General features: G+C 40.9%; 1 protein-coding gene across 12 annotated transcripts in view; it reads right to left on the minus strand.

Moving 5' to 3' along the window:
• Positions 1 to 14920, minus strand: part of MTUS2 (microtubule associated scaffold protein 2) — a 505324-nt gene that overhangs the window by 242333 nt on the left and 248071 nt on the right. The window lies entirely within an intron of this gene.

Consider the following 14920-nt stretch of genomic DNA (forward strand, 5'->3'; position numbering starts at 1 on the left):
GTGAAGGTTCACCCTGGGGGTCCGTCAGAAATGCAGATTTCTGGCTCTAACTTTGGTGATGTTGACTAGTGGCCACACGCAGTATTTCATGTATTCCTCCTGATCTGGGGAAGTCAGTCCCTCCAGGACCGAAAGAGATGTCTGAAGCCTATAGCACTCATGGCCAGGAGAGACAGTGCAGCTGGGGCTTCAATCACCCTCAGAACCCAAGGTCGTGGGCACTTGCTATTTTTTCATGGTAGGTATTTAGTTTGGTTACCATAGTTCAATATTGAAACCAAAATATTATCATTTTCTAAATCAAATAAAACCCCAATATTTATTTGTGGACCCGTTTTTCATTTCAAGATACTATTAAAATTAAAAAGGGAAAAACACCAAGTATGAGTGAGTATGTGGAGAAACCGGAACTTTTTTTTTTTTTTTTTTTTTTTGGCCACACCGCGCGCATGTGGGATCTTAGTTCCCTGACCAGGGATCGAACCCGGGTCCCCTGCATTAGAAGGGTGGAGTCCTAACCATTGGACCGCCAGGGAAGTTCTGAAACTGGAACTCTTATACACTGATGAAGGAAGGATGCAAATTGTTAGAACAAGGTATCTGAGGGTATTCTGCTATAATTTAGTAAGGGTGGAGATATGGAGGTGTGTGTGTGACTGAACAATTCCACCTCTGAGCTAGAGAGACATTCACAAGTGTGCACCAGGACATGTGTGCAGGCACGCTCAGGACAGTACGGGCTATCGTAGCACTGCACTAGGAATAAGCCTAAACGCCCAAGAGCAGCAGGACAGAGCACACACAGTGGAGTTCAAGGCGGAGTTTCACCGCAGTCATGAAAATGAGTGAAACAGGGCTATGCGTGAGAACATGAGTGAATCTCACGGACGATGAGTAAGTTACGGAATGCAGAGCATTTTGATATCATTACCTAGTGTTTAAAGACACAATACTAGATGTTCCTCACAGACACACGTTATCTCAGGGATGAAAGTCTTAGGAGTGTATTTCTCAGTATCAGACTCCAGGGTGCCTCGGTGGGGAGGGGAGAGGGGTGCGGATTGGGACTGATTTATTTCTTTCAAAAGCTATCTAAACGTTGGCAAAACTTCAGATTTTCTCATTCTGAGTGCTGAGTAGGTGGATGTTTGTTTTTGTTCTTCTATAGTTTTCTAGGTTCAGAGAACTTCAGAATAATTTTTAGAAGATATCAGTACAGATGTTCTGCATCAACTAAATAATAATCCTTCTCATTCCAAACCTGGGAGTTTATGAGACTCTCTGCTTGTGTCATCAGAGTAACCCCAAAGTAGGCAGGGGAATTGCTGCGTCCATTTGAAGAGAGGGAAGCTCAGAGCGGCTAGTCACTGGCTCAAGATCACACAGCCAGTAAGAGGTAAAGCCAGGATTCAGACTCAGGTTCCAAATCCGTGCTCTTCCCCTGCCCCGACCCCCCCATCATCTGACACCTTTCTAGATCTCTTTATTTGTAATGAGCACTTCAGTGCCCTGTACTGTATAACTTTGAGAGCCTTTTTTCAATAATAGGAATCATTTTCATTTGGTAGACTGAAAAATCAATATAGACAGCTATTTCAAGATATATTAATATATTAAAGTGACATGTTCAGGAGCATAGGGTAAAGCAATGTTGGAACCTATACTGACACCCATGAACTCCTGATTCATTTAGGATTGATTCTTTTCAGCCACAAACTAAAAATCAAGCTTATAGCCGTTTATAATCCAATTCTTACAAATACTTTAACATAATTTGTTCATTGCATGATTATAACATTAAAACTTGGTAGCCCCCTAAATTATGAACAGTAGGGCAAGGGCTAGGTAACTGTGAATAACTGTTAATTCAGTCATTGACGTCTGCGTCGTGCAGACTCTTCAGCAATGGATAAGAACGGTACTCAGCCAGTGTGCACGGGTCCGGGTGAGCAGCTGTTTATGGCTGCTGTCCATTCTGGTTAGCTACTGCCCATGACTCCCGTGTCAACGCCTGTGCTGTACCAGTTGTTAAGTATCTTTAATAATGCCCTTCTTACAATGCACCATTAAGTGGGTAATAGCAGAAATCAAGTTATATTACACTATGATTACAATCATAGAGATATGTATACCAAAAAAACCCATATATGCACACACACATACACACACAACCGACTTATGCAGCTAGAATTACTAGTGGTTTTTCCTCTATCACACACACTTTCCACAATTTGATACTGATTTTGTAATTTGAAGATCAAATATTGGAATCTTTTCTTAGAGTACATCTGTCCTGAATCAGCCACTTTATGACCCTATCCTAGACTTTTCACTCAATTCTGCTCTTCCCACGAGGGCACAGTTTATGTGCTGAGGCAGTGAAGTGTAATTCCTGGCTGAAAGAGGAGACACAATAGCTCTACTTTGTTTTCAGATAAGATCAAATGCACTGGACTTATTTTATGTGTTTCTATTTTGCTAAGGGTACTACAAATTATATAGACATATGGAAAGACCAAACGCTATCAGCTCCTTTTAATGAAATTCTGATCCTGTTAAACCCCACAGTTCTCTCAAGTCTTATTTTTCCTATTGGGATGTTACAGACACCCACACATCTCTTCAAGGCTGAAAATGCATGCTTAGTGCTATCAGAGAAAGTACAGTTTCATCAAATATAGGTAAACCTTTCAAATCTTATAAACCCTTGTCATGGTATTATATTTTATATTTATCAACCTTCCTAACTACAAGAATTCATCCTTACAATTCAGAGGGATGAAACCAGAATTTTAAAAAATAGGTCCAGGTTTTTTGTTACAGATCCATATGTGTTCAAGATGCTCACTCGTGGAATTTCATTCCATCAACGGGAGCTGACATCAGTCAAACTTACCTTCTGTTCCACTTACCCTGATGAAAGGGGCTATTTTAATGTGACTTACATCTTTATACCAATAGCTACTTTTTCTCTTTTTGAAATGATCAGTTTCTTAAAAAATTATAGATTCAAAATATAAGGGGTAGCAATGAGGTTATGAATTAAGAAGCAGAAACACCAGAACAGCGGAATATTTCACTGTATGTAATAGTTAACACATAAAATCCAATCCAGCTCAGCCATATTAAATGATTTCAAGTTGGATAAATATCAATTAAATATATTATGTAAGCAAAAGCTGTAGCATATGGCAGGATGATAGGTAATTTGAATTCTTTTCATGCACTGCTTTTCCTGCAGAAGTATCTAGCAACATCCCAACACTTGGCTTTTTATCTGGTATTAGCTGTGCAGAAATCCCATTTTGTACTATCATTGCAAAAGTATATCACTTATGAAATTGATTCCTGACACATGGTGTTGTAAGAAGGTTAATGGTTAATTAATTTAGCCAGTGGTAGGATCTGCTATGTTTAATAATGCATGAGATGATGGCCTTTTAATTCGTTTATATTTCCAGTAAGACTATAAACTTCTGCAATATTATGAGAAAGATATGTAAAATGATTGTACGGATTAGTTCATGTCGTTTTCAAACCTTGGAAAAGCATTTGCGAATTCAAGAGTAACCAAACAAATGAGCTCAGATATTTAACAATGATGTACTTCATGACGGAAATCCATGTTGAAAACTTAGTTCTCCATAAATCTTAAATGCTCACAACTAAGAGTTTATTTTCTATTAAGAGGGTCTACGAAACACAGTAATACTGTTTCTCCCTAATTTTTCTAGCCAGATCCAGTGAACAATGGGAGAGCAAAGCCAGGGTTGGAAGAACACAGTAATAATAATCTGACCTCCAACATCTGAACGTGCCTCTATTTGCCCCCCTTCAATGCCTTTTGAATGGGGAAGATTAGATTCTTTCAGGTGCCCATGGCTGGGTCTTCTTCCAGACACCCTGATACTCTTTTTACTCTTAAAACTTCTTGACTGAGCAACCGAGAGTACAGATTGGTATTACAACCTTCTATTTTCCTTCCTACCAAATAAAACCCAGAGTCTCCAAAATGTTAAAAGACACAGTGTCGTCACCTGACCCTTTTCCAACTCAAGTGAAAGGCTGTTAAAGAAAACCAAAAAGGAAAAGGGGGAGGAGAAGGAGGAGGAGGAAGAAGAGGAAGTAAGCGGGAGGGAAAAGTGGGGGGGATGGGTGGGCAGGGGGAGATCATGCTCACTCTGCAAGAGCCAGGGGAAAACTAGAGAACGGGCAGGATGGGACCAAGGCCCTGGCATCAGGGCAGCACTAGAGCTGGAGACAGTGCTGGGACGGAGGGAGCCTAGTGCCCGCCATCTGCCCCTCCAGGAGATGGAAGCCCGCAGCGGGAAAGCGCTGGGCACCGGGAGTCCCCAGATTCCCTTTCAGAGCATTTGCAGTTGTAAGGTTGGGCGAGAAGAGGCTCAGGTACGGAGGCTGAGAGATGGTGTGCCCGGCAGCCAGGATGGAACCAGGATGGGGTAAGAGTTGAACTGGCTAATTTGTTTCCGAGGGAAATAAATGACTGTGCGTTTGAGGGCAGTTAGTTAAAATTTATCAGTTAGAGTCTATCATGCAGAACTGGAATTGTGAATTTTTATTTTATTTTTTTAACATCTTTATTGGAGTATAATTGCTTTACTATGGTGTGTTAGTTTCTGCTTTATAACAAAGTGAATCAGCTATACATATACATATATCCCCATATCTCCTCCCTCTTGCATCTCCCTCCCACCCTCCCTATCCCACCCCTGTAGGTGGTCACAAAGCACTGAGCTGATCTCCCTTTGCTATGCAGCTGCTTCCCGCTAGCTATCTATTTTACATTTGGTAGTGTGTATATGTCCATGCCACTCTCTCACTTCGTCCCAGCTTACCCTTCCCCCTCCCGGTGTCCTCAAGTCCATTCTCTATGTCTGTGTCTTTATTCCTGTCCTGCCCCTAGGTTCTTCAGAACCTTTTTTTTTTAGATTCTATATATATGTGTTAGCATACTGTATTTGTTTTTCTCTTTCTGACTTACTTCACTCTGTATGACAGACCCTAGGTCCATCCACCTCACTACAAATAACTCAGAAATGTGAGTTTTTAAACTATGTCTATAGGCTGTTAATAGGTGAATGGTAATGACAAGGCAATGACCCCGCCCTGTCTAACCACATAACTGAGCTTCCATTTGGCCTGCGCTACTGCAGTACACTGAAGTGTCAAGACCCACCGGAACTGCCGATTGGTCCAAATCAGCCAACTTAGAAAGAACTTTGGACTATTTAAGTGCAAGGCACTATGGAGTTCATCTGGTACAACTCACGTTTTGTGTGTGTAAACTTGAAATGCAGAGGGTTAGGGGATTCTTCCAAGGTCATACAAATGATCAGCCTCCGAAGTCTATAAAGTGCTTTCCCTTCACACATTAAGGCTCCCAGATAAGAAAAATGAAAGCATCTCGGTCATACTTTTAGGAAACGCCTACCCTAACACCTCAGAAGTTATTTATTCTGTGGTGATTATTTAGCACTAGTCTTTAAGGAAGATTCATTGGTGACAACTGAGACATGGTGAATATCAGAATTATGCATATAAAATTCTCCTTTCACAACTAGATGACCAGGAAGACAGGAAGTGTCTGATTTCAGATTGTGGCTCTGACAGATAACTGTGACTGCAGAAATCACACACAATCAGCTAGCTGGTGGCCTCTATTTTATCAGCTATAGGAGTTCTCCAAGGAGAGGAGTTGATGTCTATTGTAAGGTGACAACCATGACTTTAACCTAAATGATATCACAGGCTTCTGAGATGAACATTACTTCTTTCTTGAATGTACTTCATTGATGGTTAATGAGTGTGGCTTAGAATCAGCTGAGTAATAGATTCAGCTTTGACCTCATGATATACAGGCTTTATTTGGATTTTTTTTTAACATATAATGGGTATTAGAGCCACCTTGCTAAAGTTAACAAGAGTATCTGCAACAACTGTTGTTACCTGCTAGTCCTTGGTTTGCTATCTCATTGGTTTTTCCATCCTGAGTGAAAACTGCCACACAATAATAATTCATCAAGTTATTTGTTCATCCATCCATTCATTCACCAAACATGCACTGCATACTTGAAATATCCTATACAGTGCTAGGCACTCTGCATAAATGATCTTTCACCCTTAAAACAATCCTGCAACACAGAGATTTTTGTGTTTCCCATAGTACAGACAGGAGACCAATGAACTCAGGCCTGTGTACAATCAGGGCACTCCAGTCTGCTACCCCAAGAAACGTGAACACTACAAGCCAAATGCTATTAATCTCCATATGGACATTTAGCCATATTTGCATAGGAAGTAACTAGCCTTTCTTGTTGGATAATTTATTTATCTCAAGTCTCCAAGTAAACATTTTTCTCCTGGCATGTTTACCAAACCTTAGTGGTTCTTGGTTCAGAAATGGCAAACACTGTACAATTCTAAAATAAAGACAGCTGCTAAGGCTGGATACATGATGGTCTATAATATGAATTGTCTGGTCATTTTTGTTTTAAAATATCTGTGTAAAGAGCTGAAATCTTTGGATCAAGAAATGGGAGTGTAAATCTGTTTTAAATTATAGTAACCACTTCTCAAAGATTTAATTCTCAACTTTTTTCTTAACGTTATCTTGCTTCAAATTGAACATGCACACCATGGATGTAACTCAAATGCCAAGAAAAGTGGGTGAATAGGCGTCTGGTAACTTTTCAAATTTATTTGTCTCAGATGTGTTCTCTGCTAGGAAGCCCGTAGTGTATTACTTGGCAGACAGGTCCACAGTGTGACCTCACCCCCATAATTTCCACCTCCTATTGTTTATGCCCTGTGTAATCCCTTCACCTTTGAGTGCAGGTGGCACCTGGGACTGGCTTATAAGCCACAGAATATGGCAAAGGTCATGACATATCACTTTCAAGATTAGGTTATGTTATGTAAATCTCCATCCCTGACTGGAAGAAGAGATTCTCCTTGCTAATTTGAGGAAGTAAGTGGTCATGCTGGACAAGCCCATGTGTCAAGGAAATGCAGGTGGCCTGTAGGAAGTGCAGGTGGCATCTAGAAGCTGAAGGTGACCTCCAGACAACAGCAAGCCAAAAGCTGGGACCCTCATCAAATAGCCCCAGGAAATAAATCCTGCCAACAACCTAAGTGAGCGTGGAAATGGATTCTCCCCCCACCCCCAGTTGAGCCCCCAGATGAGGATGCAGCTAGCCAAGACCTAGCCTGCAGCCTCTGAGCCTCTGAGCAGAGACTCTGAGTCTTGTGCCCAGACTCCCAAGCCATGGAAACAGAGAGAGGTGTGTTGTTCTAAGTCATTTCTGTGATTAGTTACACAGCAATTAAAAAAACTAACATAAGTACTCATTTGGTGGTTTTGCAGCCTCACATGTTTACCTTTCCATCCCCCTCATTAGACTGGGAGCTAGCTTACAGAATGGGACTGGACTGCGTCTTGGTTTACTTTTGTTCCCCACTCCCCCTGGTGTTTAGCACACTTATGTGACACACAGACAGTCAGGAAGTGTGCGCTGAATGAATAATCCAGTGAACGGACAAATGAACGAATGCATGAATATGGCACCTTAGTATTCCGGTGTCTGTATCAACCACACGCCGCTTTTTCCTCTAATATCTCTTGGTTAATCAACGTGCTGAGGAAACTGAAACTATTTCCTTTTCTAAGCAAGTCGTTTGTCTTCATTAAAATGGAGCTGCTGTCCTATTTTCTGGTCATACTGTTTGGTTAGACCCTTCTGGAATATTTTGTAGAATTCTCCGTGGTTTTCACTAGCCTACATAATTCTGTGCCATCAGCTACTTCAATGACCTAGCTACTTTTCTCCAACTAATTATTTCAAATGCTCGGCACCAATTCCTGAGGATCCCCATTAACTCCTTTCTATGAAGGGAATTTGCACAAATTTCCTTTCTCTGAACCAAATTAAATCCACACGACGAGAACTTGATTTCTTATTCTGTCATTAGCAATAATAATTATATTCAGACTTTTAGACAATGAAAGCACTTTATACCAATTATTTTATCTGTGTTATACCCAGAGGTAGGCTTGCTATGTAATCCCCATTTTTTGGTTAAGAAAAGAGAGGCTGAAAATGTTTTTGGAAGTAACCTGTAAGTTATTTATTTTCTCAGTCAACAATTTATTAAGCACTGAGAATATGTGGAGAATGGTATTTAGAAAAAATGAAAGGAAGGAAGAAGAAGGGAGGGAGGGAGGAAGGAAAGAGGGAAGGAAGGAAGGAAGGGAGAGAAGGAGGAAGGAAAGAGGGAAGGAAGGAAGGAGGGAGGGAAGGAAGGAAGGAAGGAAGGGAGGGAGGGAGGGAGGAAGATGTGTCTTGCCTGCCTTATTAAATTATAAGTTTTTCATAGTTTCATCTGTGTTTTTTCAATTTTATTTTTTCTACTAGTAATTCCACAAGAGAAGCTGGGCATAAGCCTTCATCACCTTTACAGCTAGAAAAATACAGCAGACTTCTGCTTGCCTTAGTGCTTCTGGGTTTTCCCAGCCTCTGTTTATCCAACTCAGGATTTGGAGAATATTTTGTTAAGCTCAATCTTATTGCTTCTGAGGTTCCTACAGTGACTTCCTGTGACTAATATTTAAGATGCAATCATTCTTGCTTGGTGAAAGACCCTTTTAGACATTTCATTCACCCTTCCTTCCCAATCTAATATCCTCTGTTAATGTCTTCCTTATTTCGTAACCAGGAATTCGCTACATCAACTGTGATAACTAGCTTATTGCCCCTTTAAGCAAAACTTCTCCTCCACTTGTTTTCTATACACCATCTCTTCAAGCCAGCATGCCCTCCTGGCTCACGCAGGACAACCTGACTTCTCTCTCCTCCTATAAAAGCAGGTACAACGTTCACCTCTGATTCACCCTGTCCTCCTCAATCAGGCCTTAACTCTTTGCCTCTCATACACCTGAACTTCTTCATTTTGTTGCGTTTACACCAGTGGTCCCTGAACCAGCAGTATTAGCATCACCTGGAAACACACATTCTTGGGCCCCACCTCAAATATACCGCATTAGAAGTACTGAGGTTAGATCCCAGAAAACCATTTTAAAAAGCCCTGCATGTGATTCTGATGCCCTTTAAAGTCTGAGAGCAAATGACTGATATGTGTAAATATAAGTAAAAACACATACAAACATACACACACACACACACACAAAAAAAACACAAATTTCCAAAAGGGTATGGCACTGAAAAAAATTAGACCCCCATTTAGATTGTAAGCTATTTCAGATGGCAGGAAGCATATGATAAAATTTAACTAGTATTATGAGTGTTTTTCTAACACCCATAGCACCTAGAGCAGTATTTTGCACGTATTTTGTACTTAACTACATGTTTAGCTAAATACCACTTGTTCCTTTATCCCACCTTGGCTTATTAACAAAGCACATTCGACCAAAAGGGTACAAAGGGAACAAAATAAATGAAGCACATTATTCTTACTAAGTATGTATTTGCAGCTCTGATTAAGTCTAGGAAAACCGAAATTAGTTCTGCACACAAAGCTCTTGCCCTGGGGCTCCTGTGTACCTTCTATAGCTACACCTTCTTCAAGAGGTTCCAGTCAAACTGAGCTATTTGTGTCTCCCCAGCGGCATCTCTAAGCTGTACCTTCTACCTGGGATGCCCTCTGTTCCTTACCTGCCTGGATAACTCCTCTGTATCCTTCAAGGTTCACCTTCAACAAGCTTCTCTGCCCCCCATTCCATCATAGTGAGACACCCCTCCCTCGTGCTCCCGGGGCACCCTCCATTTATCCCTGTCCTGGCACTCACTACACTATATTACAAAAGCACCTCCACCTGTCTGTCTGTCTGTCTGCTCCACTACACAAAAAAAATGGCTAAGATTTGATATTAGATGCAATAGTTTTCTATGCTTTAATTTCCTCAACAAGCAAACATGAATGTATTTTATGCCAGCAACCCATTTAGTTCAGAATTAGAATGCAGTTCATCTCTGCTGGTCCCTGAAGGGATCGGGGACCCCCGAGGCAGTTTCGGTCCCCCTCCTGATGTCCAGGGGACACTGACACTGCCTTTCTTCAGCAGCTACACCAGTGATCCAGCAGCATAAATGTCAGACTTGGGAGAAGCTCCAGCACAGGTGGCGTTGTATGTTCAAGCACGACCTGCAGCTCCCGTGGGGAAGTTTGCACATGGCTGCTTCCCACGAGGACAGCCTCCCTGACTGCGCACCGCATGGGCTCCACTTATATCTATGCAGATGATGGGTCACTGCGCTCAGGGGAGGAAAAGCTCATTTTCTTGTGATTGGTGCTTCCTAATCACCTAACAGGGCACTGGGGCACGCAGAGGAGAAAAGACAGACAAACACCTTTGCGTGATCACCTTCCAGGCCAGTGAACCCCACCCATTGCTCAGGACAGAGAACAGTTTGTTCAGGACACCACCAAGCAGTAGCGACGCGGTTTCCTACAAAAGGAAACCGTCCCATAATTGCTGCAGCACTTAGAGCTAGTTCCTGTTCTCCTTCACAGCCTCTGGCATCCTGTCCGACAGGACACGGGGCTGCAGACAGGGCAGCCTCATGGCAAAGCCATGTAGGCACGGGGCCCCAAGAGCTGTGAGCAGTGCCAGCAAATACAGTGGCGCCGGGAACAGCCCGGAGATTCCTTAGGAACTGTCATCCCTCTGAGAAGAGGACCTTCCCATCCTGTGGGCATCCGTCTCCTTACAGCTTGTTCCTAAGCGTCTGAAGATTCCAAATTTAACATTTTTCCTCACGTATTCTTAAATGAAGATATTCTCCTCATTTAAGAAACTGCTTATCTTGATGAAATCAGGAGAGATTTTCTGCATATATTCATCAACAAATTCTGTCTCTCAGTTGTGAGGGGAGGAAAGCTAAAATGAGGGTTTAAAATGGCATCTTCTTAGCAGCCCCCAGTGCAGTTCCTCATCCGTGAAAACTCAGAGGAAGAAGAAAACCCTCCCCGCTGACAACCATGACTACAGGCACCCTAACATTTCAACGGGATGTTTGGGGAAACAGTTGCTAATTACTGGGCAGGTGATGCTTGGTGGAGAGAATCCGACCTAGGAAATGCTGGCTGATGGAAGATGGCAGAGGAAGGGGAGGAAAGCTACTCCTCTGGCCCCAGACACCTCTGTCTCAGGGACCCAAGACCTGCACAAGTGAGAAATTTAACAGCACAAGAGTGAGGAAGTCATGACCCAAAAGGACCAGAGCTAAGTATCAAAACCAATGAGAATAGATATGAATCTAAATAATGGTTGTACATATTTGCAAAGTGGGGCAGTTCTTCTTACATGGTGTAAGAAAATGAAATGATCACCTAGATCTGAAACCTCGAAGACCAAGAGTGGGAGTGAAGAGAACACGAAAATAAAAGGATAGAAAACACCTTGTCTCGAAAGTAGGATAACTCAATTAAGAGGAACTCAATAAGAGGAACAATAAATGTACATCAACTGATATAAGAATCTAGCATGATAATAAACATCTCAAATCAGATGAGGAAAGTATCTTTTTACATGTTGCTTACAAACCACTGGCCAATCATTTACAAAATGAAATCAGAGTCTTGCCTAATTGTGCCCCCAAATTAATTCTAGATAGCTTAAAGATTTCAGTATAAAGAATTAAAGTGCTGGAGGAAAACAGAAATGCGTGATGCAGAGAAAAGCTTTCCGAGCATTAACCCAACACAAAATCGAGGGGGAAAAAACATTAATGTGTGTTGGACAGCTACTTGTAGAAGAATGAAATTAGAACATTCTCTCACACCATACACAAGAGTAAACTCAAAATGAATTAAAGACCTAAATGTAAGACTGGACACTATAAAACTCCTAGAGTAAAACACAGGCAGAACACTCTTTGACTTAAATCACAGCAGGATCTTTTTGGATCTGTCTCCAAGAGTAATGGAAATAAAAGCAAAAATAAATAAATGCAGCCTAATTAAGCTTAAAAGCTTTTGCACAGCAAAGGAAACCATAAACAAACGAAAAGACAACCTACAGAATGGGAGAAAGTATTTGCAAATGATGAGACCGACAAGGGATTAATCTCCAAAATAGACAAACAGCTCATGCAGCTCAATATCAAAAAAACAAAAAACCCAATCAAAAAATGGGGGGAAGATCTAAATAGTCATTTCTCCAAAGAAGACATACAGATGGCCAAAAGGCATATGAAAAGATGCTCAACATTGCTAATTATTAAAGAAATGCAAATCAAAACCACAATGACGTATCACTTCACACCAGTCAGAATGTCCATCATTTAAAAGTCTACAAATAATAAATGCTGCAGAAGGTGTGGAGAAAAAGGAACATTCCTACACTGTTGGTGGGAATGTAAATATACTCTCCACAGCCACTATGGAGAACAGTATGGAGGTTCCTTAAAAAACTAAAAATAGACCTACCATATGATCCTGCAATCCCACTCCTGGGCATATATCCAGAGAAAACCATAATTCAAAAAGATACATGCACCCGCATGTTCACAGCAGCACTATTTACAGAACTAGAACAAAAAATCTTAAAATTTGTATGGAGACACAAAAGACCCCGAAGAGCCAAAGCGGTCTTGAGAGAAAAAAACGGAGCTGGAGGAATCAGACTCCCTGACTTCAGACTATACTACAAAGCTACAGTAATCAAGACAATATGGTACTGGCACTAAAACAGAAATATAGATCAATGGAACAGGATAGAAAGCCCAGAGATAAACCCATGCACCTATGGTCAACTAATCTATGACAAAGGAGGCAAGGATATACAATGGAGAAAAGACAGTCTTTTCAATAAGTGGTGCCGGGGAAACTGGACAGCTACATGTAAAAGAATGAAATTAGAACACTCCCTAACCCCATACACAAAAATAAACTCAAAATGGATTAGAGACATAAATGTAAGACTGGGCACTATAAAACTCTTAGAGGAAAACATAGGAAAAACACTCTTTGACATAAATCACAGCAAGATCTTTTTTGATCCACCTCCTAGAGTAATGGAAATAAAAACAAAAATAAACAAATGGGACCTAATGAAACTTAAAAGCTTTTGTACAGCAAAGGAAACCATAAACAAGACAACCCTCAGAATGGGAGAAAAGACAACCCTCAGAATGGGAGAAAATATTTGCAAATGAATCATTGGACAAAGGATTAATCTCCAAAATATATAAACAGCTCATGCAGCTCAATATTAAAAAAGCAAACAACCCAATCCAAAAATGGGCAGAAGACCTAAACAGACATTTCTCCAAAGAAGACATACAGATGGCCAAGAAGCACATGAAAAGCTGCTCAACGTCACTAATGATTAGAGAAATGCAAATCAAAACTACAATGAGGTTATCACCTCACACCAGTCAGAATGACCATCATCAAAAAATCTACAAACAATAAATGCTGGAGAGGGTGTAGAGAAAAGAGAATCCTCTTGCACTGTTGGTGGGAATGTAAACTGATACAGCCACTATGGAGAACAGTATGGAGGTTCCTTCAAAAACTAAAAATAGAACTACCATATGACCCAGAAATTCCACTACTGGGCATATACCCTGAGATAACCATAATTCAAAAAGAGACTTGTACCACAATATTCACTGCAGCTCTATTTACAATAGCCAGGAAATGGAAGCAACCTAAGTGTCCATCGACAGATGAATGGATAAAGAAGATGTGGCACACATATACAATGGAATATTACTCAGCCATAAAAAGAAACGAAATTGAGTTATTTGTAGTGAGGTGGATGGACCTAGAGTGTGTCATACAGTGTGAAGTAAGTCAGAAAGAGAAAAACAAATACTGTATGCTAACACATATATATGGAATCTAAAAAAAAAAACGGTTATGAAGAACCTAGGGGCAGGACAGAAATAAAGATGCAGATGTAGAGAATGGACTTCAGGACATGGGGTGGGGGAAAGGGTAAGCTTGGATGAAATGAGAGAGTGGCATGGACATATATACACTACCAAATGTAAAATAGATAGCTAGTGGGAAGCAGCTGCATAGCACAGGGAGATCAGCTCGGTGCTTTGTGACCACCTAGAGGGGTGGGACAGGGAGGGTGGGAGGGAGACGCAAGACGGAGGGGATATGCGGATATATGTATATGTATAGCTGATTCACTTTGTTATAAAGCAGAAACTAACACAGTATTGTAAAGCAATTATACTCCAATAAAGATGTTTAAAAAAAAGAAAGAAAAGTTCCCCATCATGAACCGAAATTTTCAGTGTTATAACTCCAATTGTGAAAAGAACATCAGTATACTATTCCACAGATTCTGGGCCCTGGCACAAGGACAGAAAAACGGAACTACAGATCTCCCAAATAACAGAGCTAAATGACAGCCAATCCTTTCTGAATCGTAATGTCATTCCAGATGAAAAAACAGACTGCCAGGAAAAAAAAGTTCCATGGCGATGCCTGGATTTATGAGTAATCATGGTACTAAATATTTATAAAGCCGGGGAAGTGTACAGAGTGCCCATCATTCTGTAAAATTGTGCCTGCCAACACATTTAGAAGAGCCTAAAGAAATGCTCTACTTGGCCCCATGGTTAGGGCCATGGTTGGAATACAGTCACAGTCCTATCATTTACAATTCCCTTCAAACTGGGGTCATCTTTCAATTTAGAAAATAAAGGCATCAAAGATGAAAGGTTTCCTCTTTTTCTTATTTCCCATTTAATCACTGAATATATTCAGTAGTTGTTCATTTTTATATGTGAGCAAAACAATAAGGTCAGAAAGACTCAAAGCTGTTATGATGGTCCTTTTTGATAAACACAGATGAAGGTAACCTGGCATTCCTTTATACATGTACTAACTGCATAATTACGACATGGCTGACATCAAAATT

The sequence above is a fragment of the Balaenoptera physalus genome, assembly GCF_965194825.1.
Source record: "Balaenoptera physalus genome assembly, chromosome: 18".
NCBI classification, from domain to species: Eukaryota; Metazoa; Chordata; class Mammalia; order Artiodactyla; family Balaenopteridae; genus Balaenoptera; species Balaenoptera physalus.